Genomic DNA, 13,167 nt, shown 5'->3' on the forward strand with positions numbered 1-13,167 from the left:
ACACACAGCTTTACTGACCTTCTGCCTGCTTTGGCCAACAGCCCCTCTTCCTAATGCCATCCCCTCTGGTTACTTGGATGCTGCAATGAAGCTAATGCCTCTCCTTTCCCCCCTTCCCCAGGTCTGAGAGCAGCCTCTCTAAGTTCACACACCGATTATCAATTAAGCAGAAGCAGGAGAAGACAAGGAAAGCTGAGTATGGCTCGGCTGAGCTGCCTTCCCGCCGTCCCAGGTCTCTGAGCATTGAATGGTAAGAGATGCAGGGTGGGCCCAAGAAAGCGCCATTCTCACCCCTGATGTTTCTGCTGCTGCACTTTTCCTTGCAAGATCCTGCCACGGCCACAAAAGTGCTTTGGAAGGAGAGAAACCAGCTTAGCAAAGGCACCAGAGGGCGTGTGCCTTGTAAGTCTGCTATGGGGGCTCAACTAAAAGGGCTCACTGATAGCTGTGAACCTCCACAACAAGCTCTTGAGATGGTTGTTGTGGGTTTTCCGGGCTTTATTGCCATGGTCTTGGCATTGTAGTTCCTGACGTTTCACCAGCAGCCATTTAAATTCACAAGCATAAGCAAAACTTCAACAGGAAAGAAGAAACCTTAAGAATGAACAGAGCATGGTTTCCAGTTCTGAAAAACACCAGGCTAACAAAACACTCTACACCCGACAATAGCCCTGCAGAGAAGATTAGCACATCAAGCACCAATCCATATGCAAAAGAACCTCCTCAGGATACAGTGAAGCCTCCCGCCATTAGCATTCCACACCCTGGGAAACTCTTACAGGATGACTCAGCCCAACCCCACCTTCCTGAGTAGATATAAATGACCTGCCAACATCTTTTCCACATTGTGACACTGAGAGATCTCTGTCTTTTGGTGCTACACCTCTGAAGATGCCAGCCACAGCTGCTGGTGAAACGTCAGGAACTATAATGCCAAGACCACGGCAATACAGCCCGGAAAACCCACAACAACCGTCATTCTCCGGCCGTGAAAGCCTTCGACAAAGCTCTTGAGAGTCTTGTTTGCCAAGCAGAGAGAGCGCCTTTGCTCACACTGAGAGTGCTGGCTGAATCCCAGCGGAGAACGTGCTTTGATGCCAGATACAGATGAGTTGGAATATGTGGCTAGAGGGCAAGCCGGTTGCAGCAGAAAGTGTGCGCGCTGTGTTTATACCAGTGATTACATAACGTGTGTAAAAGGGGGAGATTTGCACCTCCAGACGCACAGTACACCTGTGCCAGGGACCGTGGCTTGCAATGTTCCCTGAGTGTTTGGTGATACCTGCTTGCCGTTCACACATTCCCAGAAATATGCAATTAATGCTGACTTTTATATAAATGTTGCAATAGTGCAAATGTGCAAAGTGCAAAGTGCAAATAACATGCAATGAATACAATAAATATAGTTAATACAATTCAGTTGTGACTTCCTCTTTAGTATATCCCCATTGTGGGTCTGTTTCGGACATTTATATTATGACTTGGACAACTGAATTGTATTAACTATATTTATTGTATTCATTGCATGTTATTTATTTGCACTTTGCACATTTGCACTATTGCAACATTTATATAAAAGTCAGCATTAATTGCATATTTCCGGACTTGTTGCTTGTACTCCTCACTATCCGGTTTTCTCCCCTTGTTTGGCTTAGTTCACACATTCCCGGCAGGGAACGCCGGTGTCAGTGTAGCAAACTGCTGCTCTGGCATTTTGAGGGCCTGCACAGCTATCGAAAAAGCCACCCAGCTGAAATCCTAGTCAGAAGCAAGCTAGATAATTATTGATTCACGGAACTGCTCTATAGCCAGATTGCTTTATTCTTCAGCTTGAGTTACTCCATGCACACAGTATGCTGATCCTCCAAATAATTCATCACAACTGCAGACTTCAGTTTGGCAAACCTTTACCCTGCCCGCGCTGAAAAAGTTTGCAATAGCACGCCAATTGCAATTTATGCTTGTGACAAATTATTGAGATAATACGATTGATTTCTTAAGGTTCAGTCCAGGGTGGAAAATAAGAGCAGCTGGCCATACTCAAAAAGCTTGTGCATACAATCAAGGTTCGGAGATTATTCTCTCATGGGCATTACCATGATAGAACCTCAGGTAAGCTAATACAAAATCCCAGGTTTTTCAGCCTCACCCACTTGCCAACGTGGATCATTCGCACGCCACCGTGTTCCTTCTGTAAAACTGCATACTCTGTCCACCAGAGATAACAGTTCTGCTTTTTTTTTCATGGACACTTTTCCAGATGTAAAGAGGAATAACTCCGAATCTCAGATTAAATTCACTTTAACCACTGATGTGCCCCTGTTAAAATGTACACAGGTAAAAGTGGCCGTGAATTCAGGCTTGAGTTTCCTTGGAAAAGCTCTGGAAGATCATGAGCGCTTCCAAGAATTCTTCATATCTCAAAAAAAAAAAAACCCAAAACCCCAAACAAATTCTGAGATTAACAAGGTGGAGTTGGGGTGGACTCTGCCCCTTAGCGTGAACATGTTCCCTATTTCGCTTTGAAGTTGAAACCTTTACTCATTTGTACTCATTAATGTGTTCAAATGTGTGTCCATAGTTGAGAGTTTCCCTTTGAGTTGTTTGGGAGAATCAACTAGTTTATTTATTGATGGTTGTTGTGGGTTTTCCGGGCTGTATTGCCGTGGTCTTGGCATTGTAGACACTGAGAGATCTCAGATCTCTGTCTTTTGGTGCTACACCTCTGAAGATGCCAGCCACAGCTGCTGGCGAAACGTCAGGAACTACAATGCCAAGACCACGGCAATACAGCCCGGAAAACCCACAACAACCATCGTTCTCCGGCCGTGAAAGCCTTCGACAATACATAGTTTATTTATTTATTTATATTTAATTTGTATTCCGCCCTCCCCACATCAGTAGGCTCAGGATCACAACCAAGTTTAAAAACGTATTTCATCATATATACAATTTAAAATCATAAAACATCCTAATACATAGATTAAAATACATGTAAACATATTCACACACACACACACACACATATATATGTGTATGTATGTATGTTAACACAGCGGCACGTAATCCAAATGACCCCCCTATTTAGCCATCTCCAGAGTATTTTGCTAGGGATGTATGAGAGATGGAGATGTCGCTAGTAGGGAGGGCATATACTGTGCTCCCCCGGCTAGGGGGCACCGCCCGGCATCAACCATATGCCTGGTGGAACAGCTCCGTCTTACAGGCCCGGCGAAGTGCTAACAAATCTCGCCGGGCCCTGGTCTCATTGGACAGAGCGTTCCACCAGGCTGGGGCCAGGACGGAAAAAGCCCTGGCCGATGCCAGGCAGGCCTCCCCAGGGCCAGGAATCTTTAATAGATGCTTATTGCTAGAGCTAAGAGTCCTCTGGGGTTCACATGGGGAGAGGCGGTCCCACAGACCACCGGCCAGATGGAAACCCACTTGCACGTCCTTCTCTGAGGGTTAAAAGAGGAGCAAGAAAACTTTGAGGCTGCAGTCAGCACAGCTATTCCTGTTGGCCCTGTTAGTCCATGCGTTTTTCCCTTGGCCTGTGCAGCAAGCATGCGCTCAGGCTCGTGTGGGCGGCAAGTGATGAATGCTAACTATGCTGGATGGATGCAGCACCAGTCAGAAGTTTTAATTAAGATAATTCTGACTTTCGAGGGATCAAGCCAAACTTTCCACAGCAGTGTTGGACCTCAGCGCAAGAGGCTTTCAGACTTGGCGCATCATTCGTACTCTCCTTTGAAGGGAACTGCTGAATTTAAATATCTCCTTGCAAAACTTTGCATTCCTTAACTACCTGAGGCAGAATAGGGAGCAGACGGTACACCAGGCAGTTTATTGACAGTTCCTGCAACCTGACTCCTTAGACGCTCTTCTAGCTCGGGAAGCCAGCATTATAGCTGGCGTCATGCCAGAAGCACGCACTCTTAATTTGTACGGGGTTCGAAGTTTTGACAAGAAGCAGTCAAGCCTGGTGGTGAGAGCTCTGAGCTAAGACCCAGTGGCGTTTTTGCATGGGATCTGTGTCCTCCTTCTAGAGTTGTGTTCTTCTTGAGAGGATGGACAACTTTGACTTTGTTTGCGTTGTTCTAAGCTGTTCTGTCTTTTAAAAACTGTAACAAACTATCCAAAACTGTGCATTTGTGAATAGTTTTTAGAATTTCTTTATTTATGGGAACAAGTGGGTTTGAATGCTTCCCAGGTCTCTGTTGGAACTGAGCAGACCTCAGGCTTTGAGGGCGGGCAAGGGTGATGGTTCTTGTGAGCCCTTTCTGCTATTTGTCCTGCTAGATTAATCAATGCTGGACTATCTTAATGGACTACCATGTGGTCAATCAACCCTGCAGGTTGTCGGACAAGTGGAGCCCACCCACCCCTCCAGCTCATGTAGCCAGTCAAATGGACATATGCGTGCTTTGCATAGCAAATGACGCACACTAAAGAAGTTGTGCAGAAAAATCTCAAGAGGTTTTAGATCTGCTCTTGTCATTCCTGTGTCACAGCTCTCACTCTCCAATATCTGTTATACCCACCTATACTATGATGTCACAAACATATCTGTCTGGTGTCTGTATCAGCCATTTTGTCGAATCTGTGTCTACTTTGTCCTTCAACTGTTCTGCTCTGATTCTCAAAATTTTATCTTATTTATTTATTTTATTATGTTATTTATGTTCCACCTTTCTCACTGAGACTCAAGGCTGATTACATAGTGTGAGATTAGTACAATTAGTGGCAAGGAAAAGGGCAGGCATTTCCATACAGTGTCAAGAACATTTCCATAAACAATGTCATAGGGTAAAAGAATACAAGTTTACAAAGATAAAGTATTAGCAAGGATCCAGTATGGGGTTGAGGAATTGCTGAAACAACAATTCTAGGACTTACATTGAACAACATAAAGCACAGGTAGGATATAGGAGTACATATTTAAAGCAACAGATATTATGTAAGGCAACATAATGGTGAAATCTATGGTTTCTAACTCATTAGCGAAACATCTGGGATCCCTTTCCTACAATACCACCCTCTTAGCTGAGGAAAAAAGTCCTTTTTGAATAATACAGTTTTGCATTGTTTGCGGAAAGCCAGGAGGGTGGGGCCTCTCCTGACCTCCTCAGGCAGGCCATTCCCTAGGGTAGGGGCCACCACAGAGAAAGCCCGTGTACGGGCTGCTGTTGATATCGCTGGCACCTGCAAGAGCCCCTGTTCAGATGAGCGAAGCTGCCGTGGAAGGACATAGGGAGAGAGGCGGTCCCGTAGGTATGCTGGACCAAGGTCATGTAGGGCTTTGTATGTAATAACCAATACCTTGAACTGAGCACAGTAACTGATAGGTAGCCAATGGAGTGACTGTAGGATGGGAGTGATGTTCAAGCTCCTGCTCGCTCCTAATAATAATGCAATCACAATTTCCCCTTCATCAAACACATTCCAGAAATGAGTCACAACTCAAGATAATCGTCAAAATATACCATCTATTGCAGTTAATTTAACATAACTAGACAAATTCCCTCTAATGGTCATAAATATATACAGTACATATGTCTTGTTGAAATAAGCTGTGCACTCTTGCCCCACTAGTGTGCACTAAACCTCAGTCATACAATGATTCCAAGTTCATCAAAAAAACCATAATAGGTAAGTCTCTCAAGTAAATGTCCAAAACAATTATCTGAGATGTTTCTTCATAAATAATCAATGAGTAATATCCTTTTCAAGTATTGAAGAAAGCACTGTTGAACGCCAAAGAGGCGTCCTTCGCCCAACAATCAGTCATCGCCCCGGAAGAGGTTATACAATGAAACAACAGGCTACAGACGCCGGCCCACACAGTCTTGTGTGGGTTAAATTTTAATGTGTTATTTTTCAGCCATTTTACCAGTTAAGTGTTTGGAGTTTTGTTTGAATTTAGGAAAGGTGGTCAAATTCTTATGGCAAGCTTTTTTTCACCCCAAATAGATGAAGGCATATACATTTATAGGTGAACTGATTAAAATCAAAATATTAAGCAGAAAGACCAGGTGGGAACTGTCAGCAAACCTACTGCGGGTGGGAAGCTGTTTTCAACACAGTGGAAATTTGAAGTTTTCAAATGAGCCTTTGGCTTTCTCTTCTAGAGTCTTCCAAAAGAGTTCATATGTTTTCTGGCATCCATTCAACCAGGGATCATTTGGTAGAAAAAGAGCTGGAGGAACTCATTAGCATAATTCATTAGCATAACTCATTAACCTATGCTACACCGGAAGTGTGTCATTAGTATAACTGATTTGCATATGCCACACCCCCTGACCACCTATTCTGGCTGTTTTGGACCGATCCTGGGCATTCAGGGCCGAAATTGGGCCCAAAATGGCAAAAAGTGGCTGAAAATGGCTGAAAAGGGGCCCCAAATGGTGAGGATCGGGCTGCTGATGAGCGGGAGAGTGATCCACCACCCATCAGAGGCCCGATCCTGGCCGTTTCATCCCCAATCCAGGCTGAAACGGGCCCAAAAGGGCTGAGAGTCAGGTGGACGGGGCCACCTGCCATGTGACCTCTTTGGGGAACTGCCGGAACTGTGTTCCTGTGCGTTCCCTCTCGAAATGAGCCCTGCGTTCAACACAGAACAAGAAAGTCCTCCCAACACACAACCCTGCCCTTTTCAGAAACGGTCCCTTAGCACTGGTATGGAAGGATCTGATGAGAAGGTGGAACTGGGATGACATCATCTTTCTATGCTATAAACACCGGTGTTTGTGTTGATTCAGGTCTCCTCCTGGGCCCACGTGCCAGCCAGCGGGAGGAGTGTGTAATGCATTTTCTTTCCCTCTCTCACACATGCACGCACACGCAAAGAGTGGTTTTGGCAGCTATACGCTTGATTTTGATCGTGCACCATGGCCTGCCACTCACTGCGCCGTCCACGCTTCTGGCCCCAGGTAGTACTGTGGTGGTTTTCAGTGGAGCAGTCACAGGAGGTGGTGAATTGTTCAATTACTTTTGGAAAATGAGCTCTAGGTGTGTGGTTAGCAGCTGGCAATAAAAACAATATTTTGAACCTCATGCAAACCACTCTGAACTCTTCGGAGAAACGAGTGGTGTCGGTGTCATTAATAAATTAATAGTTTTCACGCAAAAGAGACGGAGCCTTGATGCTGTTGAAATGGGAATATTGAAATAGCACGAACCCTCCCCCCCTCTCCCCTCCCCTGGTCTCTGCTTCTCTAGGAAAAGTGGGAAGCCTATAAAGGGACTATTCACTCCCCACTTCTATTAGTGTAGTCCCCACTGGAGTCAAAGGGACTATACCAGTGTAAGTGGTCTGTGACTCACCTTCTTGGCCATCCGTACTCCTTTGGAAAACGTTGCCTTCGGATAATTTCTTCTATAGAGCCCTTCACAGAAACAATTCATGCATTAAATGTTGCTCTGCTCTCTTAGGTGGATTAAGTGTGTCTCTGCTTATTTCCCATGCGGGGGAAATGGAGACGTACAGAGCTTGAAGGCTGTTCATTTTGCTGTGCCAAAACCGAAACACCCAGAGCCCAGTATGCAAAGGTATTGAACATTTGCAATGCCTGAACTCAGAGGAAACGGAGGATTTCAGCAAGTCTGAGGGTCCAAATAAAGATCACGTTTTCCTTTTTTTTTAAATTAGTTTTTCGTTCCAGCTTATTCTGATAGCAGAGTTAATAAAAAATCATACATTTTTTGTTTACATGATATAATACCATGCATTTCATTTCATCTTTACAAATTCCATCATAATTATATTATTTTCCACTAAGCTATTATCACTGTAAGTCTACTTTCTTTAATTCTAGTACTTTTTTTCTTTCCTCATTCATTTAATTGTGTTTTGCTAACATACAGTTATGTCCCTATGTTATACTTCTGTTCAACCCATCTATAGAGCGGGGTCCATTTTTGTTTCCCATCATGTTTGTTTTTTTCTTTTATTAATTCTGTCAGTGTGTCCAGTTCTGCCGTCTCTAAGATTTTCTCTATCAATTCTTCTTTTGTTGGTATATCTGTATTTTTCCAATATCTGGCATATACTATTCTTGCTGCTGTTATTATATGGAATATCAAATATCTATTTTCCCTGTTTATCTCCTCCAGCATTATATTTAGTAGGAGCATTTCTGGTTTGAAGGGTATATTCATTTCTAGCACCTCTTGGAACAATTCATGTATCCCTTTCCAATTTTTCTTCGCTTTTTTACATAGTCATCATATATGGGGAAAGGTGCCCGTTTTCTCTTTACACTTCCAGCACTTATTAGGTACTTCAGGATACATCTTGGCTAATTTTTCTGGTGTCACATACCACCTATAAAACATTTTATATAGGTTTTCTTTGAAGGTGGCTGATTTTGTTATTTTGAAATTTGTTCAGCAAGTCGGAGGGTCCAAATAAAGATCACGTTTTCCAGAGGCTGGAAAATGTCCGGCAAATTTAGTTGGGTCTCCTCTAGTCTGGATGGCATTTCAAGGCTTCTCCTCTGAGGAAACCATTAGGGCCTGTTTTGAGCACGACATGTGTATTGTGTGTATTGTAAGGTTTTTTCATTTGGGCTTTTTTTCTGGGAAAAGATTTGGTGGAACTCAATGGGTTGCCAGCACAGGAGGCAATTGTTGGTGGAAGGTGGTGCCCCTGGTACCACATGCACACGCGCAAAGTGCACACACGCTTCCAGGACCACACAATGATGTCACTTTGGATCAGCTGGAACAAGGGGGGAGCTTTTTAAAGTTTAAATCGCCCTCAGTGAAAATGGTTGCATGGCCGATGGCCCCGCCCCCTGATCTCCATTTATAAGATGACAGTTGCAAACATTTTATAAACAAAATCTGTTCACCTGCCCCAAGGCTTTCTTTGGCCCCCTACCCATAATCATCAGACCCTGAGTAAGCCAGCATCAACCCTGCCAAAAGCCTTGGATCAGAGGACGATGGAGAACTACAGCAGGGTGCCATCAACATGCTACCAAAACCCAATTCCAGACCTGTTTAACCAATCACAGAGTTAGATGGGACTGGTCTGCTTCTGTGCCATTGGGCAGGCTCATCCAAATCCACCTGTTAGTTCCAGATCTGACCGCAACTAACTACAAGCAGAGAACTTCTGCCAGGCAGAGCAAGTAGTTTGAGACTGTGCAGGTGAGTCGAGCACCATGCTTCAGGGGAAAAGCCTCACTCCTTCTGCTGCTAGGCTCAGACTTTGGCCATTTCCACACGTCTTACCTGCCTGCGGAACATCGTGCAAAAGACCCAGAAGACACCGTCTTCTCGCACGAAATTGCGCCAGGAAGACGCTGTTATCCGGGAGTTTTGCGTGAAATGCACATTTGATTGCATGGAGCTGATGGAGACTCAGGCAGAGGTGAAGGACATAACGTGGTTAGGCCCTCAGGTTGGGGGCAACATTAACCCCAGGGTTCCCAATCTCCCCGTGGTGGCTGGAAATCTCCCAGAATTACAACTGAGCTCCAGACCACAGAAATCAGTTCCCCTGAAGAAAAAGGGTGGCTTTGGAGGGTGGGCTCTATGGAATTAGACCCTGCTGAGGTCCCTCTGCTTCCCAAACCCTGCCCTCTCCAGGCTCCACACCCCAAATTTCCAGGAACTTCCTTGCCTGGGCCTGACAACCCCAAACCCCTTCTGTAAAGATCCCTTCCCTGCTACTCTTCCGCCTGTTTAGAGAGGTGCTAGCCTCGTCTGTGCATGTCAGAGAATGAGGCAACAGTGAAATAGTGGGATGCTGAGGTGGTAGAATGGATGGAACCAGTGTAGTCTGGGTATGAAAGAGCTCTATTTTCCCTTGCTTCCCTGCATTAATAGTTCCCTGAAAATGGAAAATTAGCACAGGATATGAAAGGCTAGTCTATACCTTTCTCCTTCATGTGCTAATTTTTTTAATCAGTAGGGAGTTTTTACATGGGGTGCATTAAAAATGTGACACCCCACAGCTGAAGTGGTACAGTTCATTCTTTAAAAAAAAAAAAAGGAGTGCCCTCAAGTCATACCTGACTTATGGTGCCCCCTGGTGGGATTTTCATGGCAGGAGACTAACAGAGGTGGTTTGCCACTGCCTGTCTCTGCAACCCCGGTCTTCGCTGGAGGTCTCCCATCCTATTACTAACCAAGGCCAACCCTGATTAGCTTCTGAAATCTGAGAAGATCAGGCTCAACTGGGCTACTTGGAATTCTGCTGTCTAGATGGGGCCTTCAGTTTTACAGACCTTCACCTGAGTGCATCTGGTGTTCCAAGCCCCATTTTAACCTTCAGGTTAAGAAAATCCCATTCACCTCCGAGAAGTGCACCACCAAGCACACACGCAGCAATGCTGGATGTTGATATCCCCATGAGTCAGTGCCAAGAGGGCTTCCCAGCTCAGTTCTTCTCCCCTGTCACAAAATAGAGGTACCTGGTGGGGTGGCCGCTATCCTAGTCTTCCCGCATGTTCCAGCAGCTACTATTTCAAGGGCTGCAGTGGAAAACTGATCCGTCCTGTCCACTCACCCCACCTGGAATTGCATTGCCCATACGTGGCACCATCAGATTTGAATCCAGGCCTTTCACAAGCCAGCCAACCACTTCTTTCAATTGCATTGACATGGAGCAGCCCCCCACCCCACCCCCAAACTCAGGGTTTTTTAATGTGGCTTTTTTCTTTCCAGAAATGGAGAATCCTAGAAACAAAGCTCCGAAGGGACAGGCACTCCCAAACTTACTCGCTCTCAGAGCTAGCCAGTATCAAAGCACCAAACCAGCACATTTTTAAGCCAGTGCCTCCTGGGCATTCCTCTTGGGCTACAGTGCTGGTTTTATTTAGTCAGCGCAGCGTACGTTTATGTACCTTGAAAAATGAGGGAAACAACTTTTTTTTCTTACTCCAGAGTTTAGCACTAACTATGCACCAAGTCTGCTGAATTCCACTTGTAAAATAAAATAAAATAAAATAAAATTGGGGAAAGTGGCAAGGAAAGACGGTAAAGTATTGAGAAAACACTTATTTCATTCATATGATATTTACTAAAATAAGTACTTCATTATTAGACTTTTCTTGGGTGTGTTTTTTTTCTCAAAGCTGGTGCCACAAAGTCCCTACTGTTAGGGACCTATGAATGTGCTGTGCCATCTCAGACCGTTGGGCCTTCCAGTGTTCTTGGATCTTGCCTCTGGCAAATGTGAATACTTAAAAATTTTCAAGGGCCAGGTATCCAAGCTGCTTGCTGAGCAGGCGTGTGGAGAGACAGAGAGGGAGGAGATGTTGATTTTTTGGTTTTTTTACAAAGATTATAAAGGATGCTGAAGGGTTTTTTTTTCCTTACATTTTTTGTCCTACTCTGTTATTTCTGCGATATTTAGGGTTTGCTGTATATTTACAGGATTGCTCTGGATCAAACTCAGGGCCAAGCTACAAGTGACGAGTGACACTTGAACGGCAAGTGAACAGACTCACATGTATTCCTCCCTGTTCACTTGTGCCCCACTTACAAGTGGAGCGCAAGTGAACAGGGAGGAATACACGTGAGTCTGTTCACTTGCTGTTCAAGTACATTTGTCACTTGTAGCTTCAAGCTACAAGTGACTTTTTTCACGTGGACAACACTTGATCATTTTCGCAAGTTTTCCTGGGCACTGAAGTCCCAGTGTCCTTCTCCTCTCTGTTAGAATCGTTGCCTGTTGATGTCACTACATCAACAGGCTGGGGGGGGTTCTCTGCCTCTTACGCTCCCCCCCCCCAGCCTGTTGATGTAGTGACATCAACAGGCAGCGATTCTACAAGGAGAGCGCAAGTGAACAGGGAGGAATACACGTGAGTCTGTTCACTTGCCGTTCAAGTACATTCGTCACTTGTAGCTTCAAGCTACAAGTGACTTTTTTCACGTGGACAACACTTGATCGTTTTCGCAAGTTTTCCTGGGCACTGAAGTCTGAGTGTCCTTCCCCTCTCTGTTAGAATCGCTGCCTGAAGAGCCAGAGAAAGCCGGCGGCTGCAGCGGCTTTTGCAAATCGTTCCTCCAGTCACAAGCCTGCTCTCAACGATTGTTTGGGGGCGGGCAGCTGCTGCTTTCTCCCTGGGCGTCCTGCTCCTGGGGAGCTGCTCTGGAGAAAGCCGCCGTGTCAGTGAAGCTCCAGCCACAGCGACAGCAGAAGAATCTGCTGCTGCTCTAACATGCCCTCATTCCAGTTTTTTTCTCCAGGAGCTTGGGAGCAAGGGAAGGGCATATTAAAGCAGGAGCAGATTCTTCCGCTGTCACTGCGGCTGGAGCTTTACCGAAACGGCGGCTTTCTCCAGAGCAGCTCCCCGGGAGCAGGACGCCCCAGGGAGAAAGTAGCAGCTGCCCACTCCCAAATGATTGTTGAGAGCAGGCTTGTGGCTGGAGGAACGATTTGCAAAAGCTGCTGCTGCAGCCTGCTTTCTCTGGCTCTTCAGGCAGCGATTCTAACAGAGAGGGGAAGGACACTGGGGCTTCAGTTCCCAGGAAAACTTTCGAAAACGATCAAGTGTTGTCCACGTGAAAAAAGTCACTTGTAGCTTGGCTCTTAGATGCTTGTTGAAGTGACATGATAGCAACTGAATGATTAGGAAAGCAAAACCTGGAAATTCTGTAAGGGATGTATACATTTACACACCCAAAAAGTTGCATTGCAAGAGTTCAAAATAATGGAGATGTTTCATAGAGATAATGAGCATGTTTGGTGATTTTTGTCTTTACAAAAATTCCTCCCCTCACACAAATGTGTATAATTAGGTATTTCTGCTTCTGCATCAAGCCACCATTTTGCCAAATCAGCAAATTACAGTGGACGTTCTTCTTGCCAAATCACACTTTGAACTTGCAAGCCATAATTTGCCAAACTTTGGTTGCATTGTCAAACTTTGATTTATCTTAGAAATATCTACTCAGATCACTGAGGAATAGAAAGAAGGGGGAGTGTAAGAGGCAGAGAATCCCCCCCAGCCTGTTGATGTAGTGACAAACCCTAGTGGGAACCATGCCACAGGATAGGAACCGTGGTAATGTAAGCCTTGGCTATAGCTGTAAATTAATATGCACATCAAACCTTAAGATATGGGTCTGAAAATTTCAGTTTCTGTAGCAAATATGCCTTGTTTGTCTGAGCAGTTACATTTTCAGAATTGTTCTCTTGCGTCTTTACCA

The 13,167-nt window shown here is 45.0% G+C and overlaps 1 protein-coding gene across 1 annotated transcript in view; it reads left to right on the forward strand.

The window, feature by feature from the left end:
- The first annotated feature begins 225 nt into the window (after nucleotides 1–225).
- LOC129339059 (ankyrin repeat and fibronectin type-III domain-containing protein 1-like) overlaps nucleotides 226–13,167 on the forward strand; it is an 80,734-nt gene continuing 67,792 nt past the window's right edge. The window contains exon 1 of the mRNA XM_054993664.1: nucleotides 226–250. The gene's annotated coding sequence lies outside the window, so the exon portion shown is untranslated. The remainder of the gene's footprint in view (nucleotides 251–13,167) is intronic.

Source organism: Eublepharis macularius, chromosome 12 (assembly GCF_028583425.1).
Source record: "Eublepharis macularius isolate TG4126 chromosome 12, MPM_Emac_v1.0, whole genome shotgun sequence".
Taxonomy (NCBI): domain Eukaryota; kingdom Metazoa; phylum Chordata; class Lepidosauria; order Squamata; family Eublepharidae; genus Eublepharis; species Eublepharis macularius.